Source organism: Phocoena phocoena, chromosome 1 (assembly GCF_963924675.1).
Source record: "Phocoena phocoena chromosome 1, mPhoPho1.1, whole genome shotgun sequence".
NCBI classification, from domain to species: Eukaryota; Metazoa; Chordata; class Mammalia; order Artiodactyla; family Phocoenidae; genus Phocoena; species Phocoena phocoena.
The window spans coordinates 49,764,795-49,782,926 of record NC_089219.1 but is presented as its reverse complement, the minus strand read 5'-3'; positions in this window follow the sequence as shown (position 1 = coordinate 49,782,926).

Below are 18,132 nucleotides of genomic sequence, written 5' to 3'. Positions count from 1 at the left end.
AGGCACATAAGATTTACAATCTAATCACAATTCTCGTTTGCATTACACTAAAATCGAACATGTTTCCACTAGAGTTCTAATCACTTTATAAGCGTCACTTATGTGTCTCTCTTGTCCACACAACTACACATTCTTTGAGTTTTGTGTGTCTTGGGGGAGGATAACATGTGTTATCCCTGTAACATGTGTTTCATACATGTCTTGGGTGAATAACATGTGTGGGTATCTGTACAGGCCAGGCATGCATGATGTGCTTTTGATACTTTACCTTCTTGGATCTAACCTCAGACTCTGTAAGGAGACATCAAATCCCCATCACAATATGAGAATATAGATGCTATGAAAAGTTGAGGAACTTATCAGGTGTGATGCCATGTTCTTTGCATCATTCTGTAGCATAACTGAGGCCAAAGCAGGTGTTCAATAAATGTCAAAGAACACTCCCACGGATGATGAGGCCCCTCCCTTGATGCTGAATGTTCACTAAGACTCAGCACTTGAGAGCAAACACTCTGGGGTCAAATTGCCTTGGCTCTTCCACTTTCCAGCCCTCTAGCTTTTGCTACGTTCTTAAGCCCTCTGTGCCTCAGTTTAAATAAATTGTAAAATGGAAATCATAATAGAATCTACCTTACACTATTTTTTTGAGAATAAAATGAAATAGTGTATGTAGATTATTTTGTATAGTGCCAGGCATATAGTAATTTCTCAATAAACGTCTCTCCTAAATAATTAGGTCTCAGAGCCCCTTGAGTAGCACTGCTGGAAAGGCTTGGGAAGCTGCCCATTGAGCTGTGGTAGGTCCAGGCCTCAGGAACCTGCAGACACTTGGATGCTTTTGCTGATAGGAAGTGGGGCCCATTTCCAGCTGTAACAGCCTCACAGTTGACAAAGGGATGGCGTTCATTTCCTTCAAAAGTTGTTTTGCTCTCTTTCCAAGGCTTTAGGGCAACTGCTGTTTCAAGAGGAAGCTTTCCAAAGCTGTGAGTCAACAGTTGCCCATCCTGGGAGGTGATTCACACACCAGAGTGTGCGGTCTACAACTGGTGCGGGGGTGGTACCTCTGGGGGAGAGACTGACGTGCCCCCAGATGAGTTGTTTGTGATCACAGGCGGCTCACGAGCAGACGTGAGAACAGATGCACCAATTACTTTCTTGTCATGTCCCCTCCACACTCCTTCAGGAAGGGCACAAATGTTGCTCAAAAAGATGTTGAACTTGGACATGAGAATGGTCATTTCCCCCCCATCCCACAGATCTGTTCAAAATGAGGGCTGGTTAAAGAGTCAGAATGAGGAACAAGAGATTTGGATGGTTCCAAGATTCGTGTTACTCATAAGGAGGTAAGACAAGTGAATTCCTGAGCACCTGACTGGAGAGGGATTTTGGAGCTGAAGGCAATTTCAGTGGGGTGATAGTTTTACACCTAGATTTTTGCTTGATAATAAAAATTTTAAGAGAAAAAATAATTAACCTATTATTTATCTGTCTGTTTCTTCCAATAGACTGTGCACACCCCAGGGGTACTAAATCTTAAATGCAGGCATGTAAGTCCTGCAGTGTCCGTGTGCCAAAACACCTGGGTCTGAAACTGAGTTCTAGACAACTTATTTAACCTTTCTCCTCTACAATATGAAGATTCTGAATAATATCTACCCGATAGGGTTGTTAAGAACATTACTTGACCTAATGCAGTGCTACTCAAAGTGGGATCCACAGACCAGAGCTCACCTATCAACTGTTACCAGTCCTAGGTCAGGTACATACAAAAAGTGAAAGTAACCTTTGGGAACCTTTTTAGCAATTGTGGATTACATACAGCAATAGTTTTATTATATTTAATGAAAGTATCAGCGCATAGTAGATAAAAGTTTAAAAGAAGAACAGTCCTTCATCACAATTTGAGAACTATTAACAGTGTACATCTTATAATGTAGATGTGTTCAAGCATCTACTTTGTTTTTTTTTAACATCTTCATTGGAGTATAATTGCTTTACAATGTTGTGTTAGTTTCTGCTGTATAACAAAGTGAATCAGCTATATGTATACACGTATCCCCATATCCCTCCCACCCTCCCTATCCGATCCCTCTAGGTGGTCACAAAGCATCGAGCTGATCTCCCTGTGCTATGCAGCTGCTTCCCAATAGCTATCTATTTTACATTTGGTAGGGTATGTATGTCAATGCTACTCTCTCACTTTGTCCCAGCTTATCCTTCCCCCTCCCCATGTCCTCAATTCCATTCTCTACATCTGCATCTTTATTCCTGTCCTGCCCCTAGGTTCATCAGAACCATTTTATTATTTTATTTTTATTTTATTTTATGTGTGTGTGCGTGTATAAAATGTAATTTATTCTCTTACTGAAGGACATTAATTTTGTTTCCAGTGTTTTGTTATCACAAATAATATTAAGTGAATAAATTTTAGTCTATATCCTCTTATACATATGGGAATGTACCTACAGGGAAATTCTTAGATATGCATGGTAATTTCTTTTTTATTTTCTTTTCTTTTAGATTCCATACATATGTGTTAGCACACGGTATTTGTTTTTCTCTTTCTGACTTACTTCACTCTGTATGGGATTCTAGGTCCATCCACCTCACTACAAATAACTCAATTTCATTCCCTTTATGGCTGAGTAATATTCCATTGTATATATATATGTGCCACATCTTCTTTAACCATCCATCTGTCGATGGACACTCAGGTTGCTTCCATGTCCTGGCTATTGTAAATAGTGCTGCAATGAACATTGTGGTACATGACTCTTTTTGAATTAGGGTTTTCTCAGGGTATATGCCCAGTAGTGGGATTGCTGGGTCGTATGGGAGTTCTATTTTTAGTTTTTTAAGGATCCTCCATACTGTTCTCCATAGTGACTGTATTAATTTACATTCCTACCAACAGTGTAAGAGTGTTCCCTTTTCTCCACACCCTCTCCAGCATTTATTGTTTGTAGATTTTTTTAATGATGGCCATTCTGACCAGTGTGAGGTGATACCTCATTGTGGTTTTGATTTACATTTCTCTAATGATTAGTGATGTTGAGCATCCTTTCATGTGTTTGTTGGCAAGCTGTATCTCTTCTTTGGAGAAATGTCTATTTAGATCTTCCGCCCATTTTGGGATTTGGTTGTTTGTTTTTTGGATATTAAACCGCATGAGCTGCTTGTATATTTTGTAGATTAATCCTTTGTCAGTTGCTTCATTTGCAAATATTTTCTCCCATTCAGAGGGTCATCTTTTTGTCTTGTTTGAGGTTTCCTTTGTTGTGCAAAAGCTTTTAAGTTTCATTAGGTCCCATTTGTTTATTTTTGTTTTTATTTCCATTTCTCTAGGAGGTGGGTCAGAAAGGATCTTGCTGTGATTTATGTTCTGCCTATGCTTTTCTCTAAGAGTTTTATAGTGTCTGGCCGTACACTTAGGTCTTTAATCCATTTTGAGTTTATTTTTGTGTATGATGTTAGGGAGTGTTCTAATTTCATTCTTTTACATGTAGCTGTCCAGTTTTCCTAGCACCACTTATTGAAGAGGCTGTCTTTTCTCCATTGTATATTCTTGCCTCCTTTATTAAAGATAAGGTGACTATATGTGCATGGGTTACCTCTGGGCTTTCTATCCAGTTCCATTGATCTATATTTCTATTTTTGTGCCAGCACCATATTGGCTTGACTACTGTAGCTTTGCAGTATAGTCTGAAGTCAGAGAGCCTGATTCCTCCAGCTCCTTTTTTCTTTCTCAAGATTGCTTTGGCTATTCGGGGTCTTTTGTGTTTCCATACAAATTGTGAACTTTTTGTTCTAGTTCTGTGAAAAATGCCATTGGTAGTTTGATGGGGATTGCATTGAATCTGTAGACTGCTTTGGGTAGTAGAGTCACTTTCACAATGTTGATTCTTCCAACCCAAGAACATGGTATATCTCTCCATCTGTTTGTATCATCTTTAATTTCTTTCATCAGTGTCTTATAGTCTTCTGCTTATAGGTCTTTTGTCTCCTTAAGTAGGTTTATTCCTAGGTATTTTATTCTTTTTTGTTACAATGGTCAATGGGAGTGTTTCCTTAATTTCTCTTTCATATTTTTCATCATTAGTGTATAATAATGCAAGAGATTTCTGTGCATTAATTTTGTATCCTGCTACCTTACCAAATTCATTGATTAACTCTAGTAGTTTTCTGGTAGCATCTTTAGGATTCTCTGTGCATAGTGTCATGTCATCTGCAAAGAGTGACAGTTTTATTTCTTCTTTTCCTATTTGGATCCCTTTTATTTCCTTTTCTTCTCTGATTGCCATGGCTAGGGCTTCCAAAACTATGCTGAGTAAGAGTGGCAAGAGTGGATATCCTTGTCTCGTTCCTGATCTTAGAGGAAATGGTTTCAGTTTTTCACCATTAAGAACAATGTTTGCTGTGGGTTTGTCATATATGACCTTTATTATGTTGAGGTAGTTTCTCTCTGTGCCTACTTTCTGGAGAGTTTTTATCATAAATGGGTGTTGAATTTTGTCAGAAGCTTTTTGAGATGATCATATGGTTTTTGTCTATTGAGTTGATCATATGGTTTTTGTCCTTCAGTTTGTTAATGTGGTGTATCACATTGCTTGATGTGCATATATTGAAGAATCCTTGCATTCCTGGGATAAACCCCACTTGACCATGGGGTTTGATCCTTTTGTATATGATCCTTTTGTGTATGAGCATTTTAATGTGCTGTTGGATTCTGTTTGCTAGCATTTTGTTAAGGATGTTTGCATCTATGTTCATCAGTGATATTGGCCTCTAGTTTTCCTTTTTTGTGACATCTTTGTCTGGTTTTGATATCAGGGTGATGGAGGCCTCGTAGAATGAGTTTAGGAGTATTCCTCCCTCTGCTATATTTTGGAAGAGTTTGAGAAGGATAGCTGTTAGCTCTTCTCTAAAAGTTCCATAGAATTCGTCTGTGACGTCGTCTGGCCCTGGGCTTTTGTTTGTTGGAAGATTTTTAATCACAGCTTCAATTTCAGGGCTTGTGTTTAGTCTGTTTATATTTTCTATTTCTTCCTGGTTCAGTCTTTGAAGGTTGGGGTTTTCTAAGAGTTACTTTTTAAAATACATATCATTTTATTATAAATAGGGTCCTTTTATTTTTTCTTTGTGGCTGTTTTTGAGCTTTATGGGTCGGGAGTATGAATCCCATTTCAGGATTTTTAAAGAGATATTTTAAATTTTTATTATTAAAAGTGGGTGTTGTAGACTTAAGAACCACTGATTATAGAACTTATTAAACATAAGGATTTTGGTTTTGATTCTAGGATAGCATGAGAGACAGTGCTCTAAGTGGGAACCCTGGGAGTATGGTGAGAGAGGGGCTTCTGTGAAATCCCATTCTCCATGGTAGGCTCTCCTCCATGGTTGTGCCATTGGGAAATCTCTCTTGATGAGCTCTTGGTTGACAGCAGTCTTTCCCACCTTATGGTGCATTCCATAAGGTAGAGGATGAGTTTTGCTTAATATCAATTCATTTAATATTGAACAAGAGCAAATTTTGGGCCAGTGAAACCACCATTAAAGTGATTCTCTTGAAATCCACCAGTTCACAGGCACTTAAGTTACCTTCGATGTTCTCCATATAATGAGAGATTCATAATAGATGAATGATAGCGCAGTGTAGCAGAAAGAAAAATATTTTGGAGTCAGGCATAACTGGGTTTGAATTTTAACTCTGCCACCTAGTGTTCAGCAAGTCATCTAATCTCTGGGCCTCAGCTGCCTCACTAGTAAAATGGCGATAATAACATTTACTCGGCAGGGTCTTTGTGAGAATCAGCAGTGATATTTGCAGTGCGCTCCTGACATAGAATATTTCAATAATTGTTAGCTTCTATCTCCCCTCCCTCATTTTTCCATGAAGGAACTTCTGTAAAGTAAACTAAAGAGAGCCACAAATTTTGTATTTTTCCTCTTAATGAGAGGTGGAGTTGAATTTGCATCCCCTCAATCTGAGCTGGGCTCAATCTCTTACTTGACCATAGTATGCAGCAGAAGTCATGTTGCTGGACTCATAAAACTAGGTCATAAGAAATCTTGCAGTTTTCAACCAGGCCTCTTAGAAAATTTTTAGTGCCATCTGCCATGTACTGATTACTCTATGTCCTCCATGCTGTGAGGAAGCCCACACCAGAAGAGTAGAGAAGGCAGTGGAGGAGAGAGGACCCACCAGTCCCCCACTGGCCCAGTCATCCCATCCCAGGTGCCAGACATAAGTGAAGAAGTCTTCAGATGACCCCAGTGCCAGCCACCATCTCTAATGATAACCACGTGAAAGACCCTGAGCAAAAACCAACCAGTTAAGCCTGTCAACAGCAGAATTCTAAGAGAAAATACTATATTGTTGTTTTAGCCACTACATTTAAGGGCAATTTGTTAAGCAGAAATAGATAGCCAGAACATTCTGCTAGAGTAAGATTTCCGGTCTTTCTGCCCCTTACTAACTTATTAGTGATTGGTGGTTTGCCAATAGTTTAAGCTCCATTAATCAGTCTACAGTCCTGTACTGGCCAAGGTTAAGGTATTCAAAGCTGCTGTTCACACATGGCTTGCCCTTGTTTCCTTCATTTTTTGTGTGACCTGTGAGCATTCTCCTCCTTCTCCTCTGTGAGGTGAGTGGCTGTTCCTTGGTGGTGAGGGCTACTTCCTTTGTTGATCTTACCTGTGATTGGGTTGATAAGTAAAGAGGAATCTAGTTTGGCTTCAGGTTGAGGCTACTCTCTCCAGGCCAGATCTGATATTTTCATTGTCTTCTCTTTGACTCAACTGGTCCAGAACCAATAGTGGCGAGTGTTGGGACTGGCATTGCAGAGGGACCCCAAGCTCCCTTACAGCTCTGATAATCAGTAGAGTAAATGGCTAGGTACTAAGCAGGTTCCCAACTTGCCCTGTACCCTTACTGATATGGAATTCTTGCTCATGTTGCTAATAATGTGTTTAATATCCTCAAACTTACAAACAAACTAAGGCAGTTATAATCATGGTTGGTAAGTTGCTGGTTTTCTCTTGACATGTTTGACGGTTTGCTTACATTACTTCTCACAAAGATCAAGACAACTTTCTGCCAAAAGCGAGCTGGTAAACAAAGCCCTGGAGACTGGAGACTTCCATCATGTCGTGTACACAAATCAAACATGACTTCTACCCCTGGGAAGCCAACAGTGTGTATCTGCTTTATTAAATTTGTTGGGCCTTTGTTATTTATTTATTTATTTTTAGTTACTATTGTGTTGCTTCCAATCATTCTTGCTGCTCAAGACATAGAAAGAGAATGGAAATTCTGTTAAGGTGACAAATATGGCGTTTTCCCACCTCCTCCCCATGATTATTTTTAATTAATTCATTCCTTCATCCATCAAGTCATTCATCCAGCATGTCTTTATTGGGAGCCTTCTCTGAATCAGCACCTGTGTCCTAGACATGTAACTATAACAGAAATACTTTCAGGCACTTGCCTCATAGGCAATGCATCTAGAGGTAGGGAAATGGAGCAGGCAACCAGAATGCTGTGTAGGGAAGAAAGCAGAGGCACTGAGGGCATCATTTTCTGATAACCATCTTCTTTGAGCCTCCAAGTGTAAGCCCAAAATTTGAAAAATTTTTAGCTTATGGATGAATTTCACCATTGCATTTGGTATTCCTTCATTGCCTTATTAATAAAATCTTAGGCAAAAGAATTGCTGAAGATGGAAAATGAATCTCTAGTAATACGTATTAACATAGATCGCAATATATATTTTCTTAGTTAAGCCCCACCACAGCTCTGTGAGGGGGCTATCATCTCTGTTTTACAGGGGAGGAGGCTGAGATTTCCAAAGGTTAAATAACTTGCCTGAAGTCACACAGCTGATAAATGGCAGAGACACGATATGAAGACAGGTCTGTATGAATCCAGTTCCATCTTCTCTCAACCATATTGCACAATAGAAAAATATCTATAGAAAACATATCCACCCTTAACATTTTGCTGTTAATTGTGGATGTGTTCATTTGGCATTTGATCTGAATGCTCCTGAGAAATGGGACTGTATCCCTACCTTAAGTTAAGTTGTAAATAAAGATTCTGTCCAGAAATCCTACTTGACGTGGATTAAACCAAAAATCTAGGGATGGGGGTCGTTGGTCAAACCACAGAAGAATAGGAATGTATCTGACCTCAGGGACGCCTGGAGCCACAGATTCAAACCTCATCAGTGCTGGCTCTCTCTGTCCCTCACCTCTAGGGAATGACTTCATTCTTTCTGACCAGAATTCTATGTGTGGACTCACATTCTGACAGCTTCATGGCCAGAGACTGAGGGACTCCTTCCCCAGAGCAAGTTTGAAAAAGCTTCAGAGAACAACTCCTACTGACTCAGTTTGGGTTGTTCTGACAAAAGGGATGGAATATAATGATTGGTTCTGCTTATAACTGACATGGATGGGAAATTGTTGATGAGCTGGATCAAAAAAAAGTCCATTTATAGGGTGCAAATCACTTTTGCAAGGAGCTCTAGGACCAGTCATCAGGAACCAAGACGGTAGCAAGGAAGAAAAATAAAATGCTATTAGCAAGATCAGCCTCAAGGACTAAGCAAGTAAAATGGATGTAACTATATTAATCATGAGAGCACCATAAATACAAATATAACCACTAGGACATAACCATTAAAGTAAACTTTAGACTTTAAATATTTAGAATGGCATAAAAAAACACAACCTAAATGTCCAACAATATGGAAGCCATTAGGTAAACTCTAGTTTAAATTATCCATGGGTGCTATGCAAAAATATGTCTACATAGAATTTAGAATAGAGACAATCCAAATGTTGAGAGCAGCATTTTTCATAAAACAAAAAAATGGAAACAACACAAATGCCCATCAACTGAAGAATGAATAAACAAACTATAGTACAATGGAATATTATTTGGCAATAAAAAGGAATGAAGTACTGATTCATGCTACAACATAGATGAACCTTGAAAACATTATGCTAAGTGAAAGAAATCAGTCACAAAGCACCACATATTGTACAATGCCATATATATGAAACCATATATATGAAATAGGCAAATCTATAGAGACAGAAAGTAGATTAGTGGCGGCCTGGGGCTGGGAAGAGGGGGCAAATTGGGAATGGCAGCTGATGGGTGTGGAGTTTCTTTGTGAGGTGAAGAAAATGTTCTAAAATTAGATAGTGATATAATCACATGCAGAAGAATAAAATTGGTCCCCTATTTTACACTACTCACAGAAATTAACTCAAAATGGATTAAAGAGTTAAGCATAAGACCTGAAACTGTAGAACTCCTAGAGGAAAATGCAGAGAAAAAGCTTCTTGGCAGGAATTTCCTGGACAGGACACCAAAAGCACAAGCAACAAAAGTAAAAATAGATGAGTTAGACTATAACAAACTAAAAAGCCTCTGCCCAGGAAAAGAAATAGTCAACAAAATGAAAAGGCACCCTACAGAATGGGAGAAAACATTTACAAATCATATACCTGATAAGGGGTTAATACCCAAAATACATAAAGAATTCATACAACTTAATAGCAAAAACACAAACAACCTAATTTAAAAATGTGCAGGGGACTTCCCTGGTGGTCCAATGATTAAGACTCTGCACTTCCACTGCAGGGGGCACCAGTTCAATCCCTGGTCAGGGAACTAAGATCCTGTGTACCACGCAGCCTGGCCAAAAAAAAAAAAAAAGCACAGAGAATAGACATTTTTCCAAAGAAGACAAACAAATGACCAACAAGTACATGAAAAGGTGTTCCACATCACTAATCATCAGAGAAATGCAAATCAAAATCACAATGAGATATCACCTCACACCTGTTAGAATGTCTATTGTCAAAAAGGCAAGAGATATCAAGTGTCAGTGAGGCTGAGGAGAAAAGGGAACACTTGTGCGCTGTTGGTGGGAATGTAAACTGGTGCAGCTGCTATAGAAAACAGTATGGAGGTTCCTCAAAAAATTAAAAATAGAACTACCATATAATCCACCAATTCTACTTCTTGGTATATAGGCAAAGGAAATGAAAGCAGGATCTTGAAGAGATATCTGCACCCCCATGTTCATTGCAGCATTATTCATAATAGCCAAGATATGGAAACAACCTAAGTATCCATCAACAGATGAATGGAACAATTTACATTTCCACCAACAGTGCAAGAGGGTTCCCTTTTCTCCACATCCTCTCCAGCATTTACTGTTTGTAGAATTTTTGATGATGGCCATTCTGACAGGTGTGAGGTGATACCTCATTGTAGTTTTGATCTGCGTTTCTCTAATAATTAGTGATGTTGAGCATCTTTTCATGTGCCTCTTGGCCATCTGTATGTCTTCTTTGAAGAAATGTCTATTTAGGTCTTCCCCCCCCCCCCATTTTTTGATTGGGTTGTGTTTTTGTTTTTGTTTTTTTGATATTGAGCTGCATGAGCTGTTTGTATATTTTGGAGGTTAATCCAAAGTCAGTTGTTTTGTTTGCAAAGATTTTCTCCCATTCTGAGGTTGTCTTTTCGTCTCGTTTATGGTTTTCTAGCTAGTGGGAACCTGCTATATAGCACAGGGAGCTCAGCTCGGTGCCCTGTGGTGACCTAGATGGGTGGGATGGGGGGGTGGGAGGGAGACGCAAGAGGGAGGGAATATATGTATACATATAAGCTGATTCACTTCATTGTACAGCAGAAATTAACACAACATTATAAAACAACTATACCCGCATTAAAAAAACAAAACAAAACAGATGAATGGATAAGGAAATGTGAGATACACAACACACACACACACACACACACACACACACACACACTGGAATATTATTCAACCATGAGAAAAAAGGAAATCCTGCTATCTGCCACAACTTGGATGAAACTTGAGGGCATTATACTAAGTGAAATAAGTCAACCGAGAAAGACAAATACTGTATGATGTCACTTACATGTGGGATCTGAAAAAGCTGAACTCAGAGAAACAGAGAGTAGAGTTGTGGCTCCCAGGGGCTGGGGGATGGGAGAAATGGGGAGATATTGGTCAAAGGGCACAAACTTTCAGTTATAAGATTAACAAGTTCCAGGAATCCAATGTACAGCATGATGATTAAAGCTAATAATACTGTATTATATTTTGAAAGTTGAGTTGCTAAACTTATTAAATGTTCTTACCACAAAAAGAAATGGTAACTATATGATGGGATAGAGGTGTTAGCTAGTACTATGGTGATAATTATTTTGCAATATATAATGTATCAAATCATCATGTTGTATACCTTAAACTTGTACTATGTTGTATATCAATTATAGCTCAATAAAGCTGGAAAAAATAAAAGAATTCCTATTAGATCTTAAAGGTAAATATAAATAAATAAATAAATAAAATTAGATAGTGGTGATGGTTACTTACTCTGTGACTTTGATAAAACACCTTAAAGTGTGAATTTTATGGTATATGAATTATGTCTCAATAAGATTATCATTAAAAAATAATAAAACTCTTATTGGGGAAAAACAACAAAAAATAATAGGGAGAATGTTAACGGTCTAATAGTATTAAGAGAAAGAGCAAGTGTTGTGGACTGAATGCTAGTGTCCCCGCCCCCACAAATCCTTATGTTGAAACCCTAGCTCTCAGTGTGATGGTATTTGAGTGGAGCCTTTGAGAGGTGATTAGGTTTATATTAGGTCATGTGGGTGGGGCCCTCATTATGGGATTAGTGCCTGAATCAGAAGAAGAAGATCCATCTCCCTCTCCAGGAGCATGCACTAAGGAAAAAGGCCATGTGAGGACCCAGAGAGAAGGTGGCTGTCTGCAAGCCAGGAAGTGACTTTTGCCAGGCACCAAATCTACCACATCTTGATCGTAGATTTCTCAGCCTCCAGAACTGTGAGAAATAAATGTCTGTTTTTTAAACCACCCGGTTTATGGTGTTTTGTTATAGCATACCAAGCAGACTAATATAGCAGAATACAAAATTCAATACAATCATAACTATATAATACAAATGTACAGAACAAAAAAAACACATGGAAAAAAGGTTTAAAATGTTTATCCTAAGTGACACTTTTTTCAAACTTTTCTATAGTTTCTAGGATGTTTGTAAAACAGGTCATTTGAGCACCAAGTGCTCATAGGCTAATGTTTTATGAGCATTTACTCCATGCCAGAATCCATTTCAGTTGGTCCTTACAACAATCCTATGGGACGAGAACTATAAATTCCTCCACAGTTGACCCTCTGTATCCACGTGTTACACATCTGCGGATTCAGTCAACCTCAAATCAAAAATAATTGAAAAATATTTCAGAAAACTCCAAAAAGTAAAACTTGAATTTGCTGCACTGGCAACCATATACATAGCATTTACATTGTATTTACAACTCTACGTAGCATTGCGTTATGTTTGGTATTATAAGTTATCTAGAGGTGAGTTAAAGTACACTGGAGGGCGTGTGTAAATTATATACAATACTGTGCCATTTTATATAAGGAACTTGAGCATCTGCAGGTTTTGGTATCCAAGGGGGTCCTGGAAATGATCCCCCCTGGATACTAAGGAATGACTGTACTTTACATAAGGAAAAAGTGAGGCCCAGAGAGGTTAAGTAATTTGTTAAAGATCATAGAGCTGGTACATGACAGAGTAGGTTCAAACTTCAGTCTGTCTGGCGATAAACTTTACGTTCTTCCTTGCCCTCACCCTAAATTTAGACTCCAAAAAATGTTATACTATTTCAAAATTGTAACCTCCACTTGTGTATTCCTATTTTGATACTGGGAAGATGGTAAGTCTACAGAGGTGGCTCGAAAGCCCAGGCTGCCCTAAGGGAGTAAATGCCTTACTTTTAAGACATGAATGAGTTCTTAGAAACCACTTAGTAACTTGTTTCATCCCAGGGGCCTCCTTCATCCCTTCCAGATTTTGCTTTGTTACCCTTCTCATTGGCTATCGCACTGAATCACAGAACCCCAAAGTTGGAAGGACCACAAAGACCATCTACTCCAATTTCCCATGCGATGCTGGAGGCCTTCTTTAGCCTCCCCAGCAGGGGGTGCTCTAACTATTCCTTGAACACACCTCTAAGGACAATCATTGCCCTCAGCACCGCGATCCCTGCATGACACACCTCTTGGCTGGGATCAGGTTCTTACTCTGAGGAAATTTACCTCAGCCACATCATTTACACAGAAAAATAGAGCAAATGTAGTGCTGTCCTTACTTTTCTCTCATGGAAAAGGAATTTTAATGTGCCGTGATAAATTGATTGTCCAACAAATATATTCAAGATATATCAGTGCCTAACTATGGTAGAAAACATCATCAGTACTCAGCCAAGAACCATTTTGCATCAGGCCCCATTGCCTCTGACTGAGGGCTTCTCCCTCAACCTGCTCCAGCTCCAGTCTTCACATCTCAGCAAACAGCACCTGCATCCCTTGCATTGCTCAAGCCAAAAGCCTAGGAGTTATTCTTGTTGCCTCCTTCTTCCTCACACCCATAGCCAATCTGTCACCAAATCCTGTTGATTATACCTCCAAAATGTATTTCAATTTCATCTACCACTCTATTGCCACTACTCACATCCAAACAACTATCATACCTCCTCTGGATACCTGATCTCCCCCACTTTCACAATACTCTCCCCAAAATACACACACACACACACACACACACACACAAATACACTAACCCCCCAATACCCAAGGTGATCTTTTAGAAAAATATGCTAGATCATGTCACTTTGCTGCTTAAAACCCGTAATGTGTTTTCCGTTGCCCTCAGAATATCATTAAAAATCTTCCCTCTTACTTCCATGGCCCTCCTACGATCTGGCCTCAGTTCACCTCTTGGTTCCATCTCACACCCTTCTCCAACTCATTCATCATATTTCAGTCTCAACAGACAGCTTTCAATGCCTGCCTGCCCTGGGGTTTCCGTCACCTACCAGCCTGGAATACTCTCCCTGCACTGCTCATCCTCTTCCCTGATCCTGGTTTGATCAGTTCCTGTTCATCCTTCAAGCTTCAGCTTAACTGTTACTTCCTCAGAGAGGTCTTCCATTATTTCCCAGTCTATATTAGCTCTCTCTGGAGGCCAGGGATCTTTTCTTGCAAACAACAAAATCCCAACTCTAATTGATTTAGTTAAATAAACAGTTTTTCGTAAATAAAATTTTTAAATGAATTTGTTGACCTGCAGAACTTAAAAATCTAGAATTGGTCTTATTTCAGACAAAGTGGATCCAGCACTCAAATTTCAGAACTGGGTTTGACTCCATCTTTTCATTCAATCTTATATTCAACAAATATTTGTTAAGTATCTATTAGGTACCAGGCACTGTACCAGGTGCTGGAATGCATCAGTTTACAAGAAAGATAAAAATCCTTGTGTTCATGGAGCTGTCTTTCTAGCAAAGGAAGATACACAAGAACAGTAAAGATAATAAATAAGTAAAGTATACCAAATAATAGAAAATGTACCTAATATGAAAAATATACATAAGGTAGATAGGTAAAGGAAGGAAACAGGGCTTGCCATTTTAAACAGGGTAGTAATGGTAAACCTCTAAGAGAAAGTGACTTTTGAGCATAGTTTTGAAGGAGGTGAGGGAATAAGCCATGTAAATATCTGAGTTGGAGGGTGTTCCAGGCTGAAGCAATGGCCAGTAAAAAGCATCCTACAAGAGTGTGTCTGCCATCCTGAGGACCAGCGAGGAAGCAAGTGTGGCTGGAGTGGGTGAGAGAGGAGGGGAGAAAGTCACAGGTAACAGGAATCTCATTCTGAGAGTCTCACCTGCCATTGGAGAGTTTTGAGTAAAGAAGTTAAAAATCGGACTTCTAAAAGATTCATTCTGTGCTGAGTGAAGATTTCAGGTGAGAGCAAGAGTAGGAGCAGGGAAGCCAGTTAGGTGGCTACTGCAGTCATTCAAAGGAGAAGGATGGTGACTTGGACCATAGTCAAAACAGGGTAATGGTGAGAAGGGGTTGGATTTTAGACACATTTGACAGTTTGGATGTGGGGTGGGACAGATGCCCAGGATAATGATTTCATTTCCCAGCCTCCCCTGAAAGTAGGTGGGGTCACCTAATTCTGGCACATGGGACATAAGCAGAAGGAGGTAGACAACTTCCCAAAGGGAAGGGGTACTCTCCATTTTGCCTCTTACCTCTGCCTTGCTGGCTGACATTCAGATGTAATGCTGGTAGCCACATTGGATTCTGCCAGGTTGGATCATCCCAAGAAGGGCGATACCTTAGGGAGCCACTGAATGACCCAAGGAGGAGCTGCTACATCAGCCCTGGTCTGCCAATGCATGGCTTGTTACATGAGAAAGAAAGACACTTGTGCAGTATTTAAGCCCTTTTCCTTTAGGTCTCTGCAGGAGACGTCAAATGTCCATCATACCTAACATAATGGCCATGTGTTCTTTATTCCACGAGTTCCAAAAGGACTTGCAATCTGAAAGTCTAGGTCAACCCAAGGAGATATTTTGACGGCAGAAATTACGCCTTTTAGAAGTTGCTAAAAGGAAGTCAGAAGTGTTAATATTTTACTTTTCATAATGAACTATTCAGTTCACAAAATACTTTAAACTGCATTATTTTATTTAATTCTTGAGACAACACTGTGAGTTGAATATCATTCTCCACTCTAGTGTGATCACCCATCGGGTAGGGACTGTATTTTAATCACCTTTGTATCCACATCCCCCGTATCTTCAGTCCAGGGCCTGACATCCAAAGGTGTTTAGTAGATATGTGATTAATAAGTTAATTTACAAATGCTTGGATACATGAAAAATATGGTTCCCCTATTTTTCAAGATATATTTTTTAAAAGATTCAAAGCTGTTAAGTGACTTGCTCCAGGTCACACAGTTCATAAGAGGTGAACACAGAGAGCTTTGCCTTCTGAGTTGACACTTTGCTCTAGGTTTTACTCAGAGGGGAGGCAGGAGAAAGATGGAGAAAGGGGGAAAGAAAGCAGAGAGAAAATAGAGAAAGAGAGAAGACAAGAGGTATTAAGCAGAGACCCTACCCCTTTGCTGGGATATGTCATCTGAAGGGAAGGAGACAAATGCACAAAGCGATTTCTTCATTTCCAGATCCTTGGATGGAGCATCGAGATCCAGTAAAGGTCCATTAAAGCCCGGCTTCCCTCTGAGGCCAGCACACACCAGGGCAGGCCTTTGAGCCCCCAACCGTCTGAACTCCAGAGCATCTGCCACTCACTCTCCCACTGGCAGATTCCCGACCCAGATACCCTCTTTGGGCAATGGATCCTTCTCTAAGTAAAGATCATTTAAGAAAACCAGACTAGCAAAGCATTAGTTGTTTGTGTTTGCCAAGAACAGAAATGAGTGTTTTTTCCCTTAAATCGTTCTCGTGTGAATTTTTTTTTTTTTTTTTTTTGCGGTCCGCGGGCCTCTCACTGTTGTGGCCTCTCCCGTTGCGGAGCACAGGCTCCGGACGCGCAGGCTCAGCGGCCATGGCTCACGGGTCCAGCCGCTCCGTGGCATGTGGGATGGCCCCAGACCGGGACACAAACCCGCGTCGCCTGCATCGGCAGGTGGACTCTCAACCACTGCGCCACCAGGGAAGCCCCTCGTGTGATTTTAAAACTTCTGGCTTGCACAACCTGAAGGGGAATTATTAGACCTCGGATTTCATGTTTCAATCATTCTACAGCTTTAGAGTCTATCTTTCTTATTCACTGAACGGGGAGGATGTGGGCAAGGCCGTACGATCTCAGATTTAATATAGACCATACCAGTCTCAGGCGGCAACTGACAGCAAAGGGCCGTGATAACCAGAAATGCAGATCTCTCCTCCCCGGGCAGGCAGCAAACGCCTGGTCCCCAGTGACATTCTCAGATGCACCTCACAGGCAAGCTAGTGCCCATTTGAAGGAGCGACAGTTTTGAGCACAGACCTACAGCAGACATTATGGTCAAAGCCAGACGCGTTGTGTTCAGAGCACGACCATGGCCAAGAACAACTGTTGCCTGAGGCAGTATAACATTTGTTAAGTACCTACCTTGTGTCATACCCTGGGCTAAGCCTTTCCACTTGCATTGTCTTTATTTCGTTTTGTTTCATGTCATTTCATCCTCCCAACAGCCCTCCGAGGCAGGGATCCTTCCCCACCATTACAGGTGATGAAACAGAGACCCAGTAAGGATGAGTACTTTTCAAAGGCATCATGGCAGTAAAGGCAAAGCCAGAATTCCCTCCTGTTCACTTTCCACTCCTCCATTCACTGTTCATTCTGGCAAACATCATCTTTTCCATTCAGAGAATCCACCTAAGCTCTTAAGTTAGGACAAGCCGCGAGCAGACAAAATAAAAATAAAGATGAAATCCCTGCAGCGGGAGTATGAGGGTGGGCATGTGTCTGTCTGCACTCTCCCGGGAAGCACGTCAGATGACAGTGCTGTCTTCCGGAGGCGTGGGCAGTCCAGGCCACGGGCCAGGATAGGAAGGTGTAGACCACGAGGGCAAGGGGGAAAAGGAGCCACTGCTCTGGGGCTAATGAGGTGTAACCTCTGCACCCCAGGCATCAGAGCCTTCCAAGGTCCCCAGCTCCTTTTATGCCAGATCCAGACTAAGGCTGAAAAATCCTCGTGGTCATGGTATATTTTCAAAGGCTTAGTTGGATCAGTAAGAAGAATGCCCTGGAATCTTCACTAACGCAGGGAGGTCTGTTTCCAAGACATGAAGCTTAGATGCCAAGAATCTTACCAAGTATCATCTGGGTTGCTTAGCAGAGGAAAATCACGGGTGTGATTTTCAAGGTGTCAGTGGCTGTGACGGAAATGGGCCTCAGTGAGCATGAAATTAAATCAAATAAAAGCATGGAAAACCTTGAACAATCCCTTCCTGCCTTAAATGAAAACCACAAAAAAATGTATATGAATAATTCCTTGATGTCCAATTTTTTTCTTTGTACGTAAATCCTTTCAAAGGCTTAGAAGAGTTACAAACAGCATGTGGCCTCCCAAACACACCCTCCCGTGTAAACAATTAACACAATATCTGTACTTTTAAAATTATTTTTACTACCACTTGTAAACAATCGTTTTTTAAAAGAAGGCCTTGGTTTTCTTATAAATGTG